The following is a 700-nucleotide window of genomic DNA, read 5'->3' as shown; positions in this document are numbered from 1 at the left end:
CGTCGTGGCACTATTTTGTGGTTTATCTGTTGCTGTGCAGCTTTTAAACAAATCTTTTTTATTTCAGACTCCTTCCACCCCCATTGGCCCCTTTTGCTTTGTTGTCCCCTAGCACTTCATTTTGTTGTCCCCCTAGCACTTCATTTTGTGCTCTGTTGGGTTCCTTATGGCGCTTTGTGCCCCCCACCCCCCACCGCTCTTCATCAGCCACCTTCACACTTTGTAGCCTCCCATCACGCCTCACAGTACTCCCCACCTTGTTCTGTCCCTTCTCCCCTCTCGCGTTGTAGGCCCTGTGTCTCAGCCCCCCCCCTGTTGCTCCTTCCATCCTGCTACATTCCTGTTTTCCTCATCTTTCTTGCTCCTACTCTTGTATCGTGTACTCTCGCATCCTAATATTTGCCATCTGAAAATACTGGCTCATTTATACCACTGCCATGCAATAATAATAATAATAATAATAATGTTGTTATTATTATTATTATTATTATTATCAAAAATAACCAAAATAATATACTGTTTTATGTGTTTTCTTCAATTGCAGGTGCTTAACTGTAGATTTAAGATGAGGTAAGGTACCTGCACAGACCATCCCCATTCATGGTACCTGCACGGACCATCTCCCATTCATGGTACCTGCACAAACCATCCCCATTCATGGTACCTGCACGGACCATCTCCCATTCATGGTACCTGCACG

This window comes from Octopus bimaculoides, chromosome 28 (genome assembly GCF_001194135.2).
Source record: "Octopus bimaculoides isolate UCB-OBI-ISO-001 chromosome 28, ASM119413v2, whole genome shotgun sequence".
NCBI classification, from domain to species: domain Eukaryota; kingdom Metazoa; phylum Mollusca; class Cephalopoda; order Octopoda; family Octopodidae; genus Octopus; species Octopus bimaculoides.
This window is presented reverse-complemented; position numbering follows the sequence as displayed.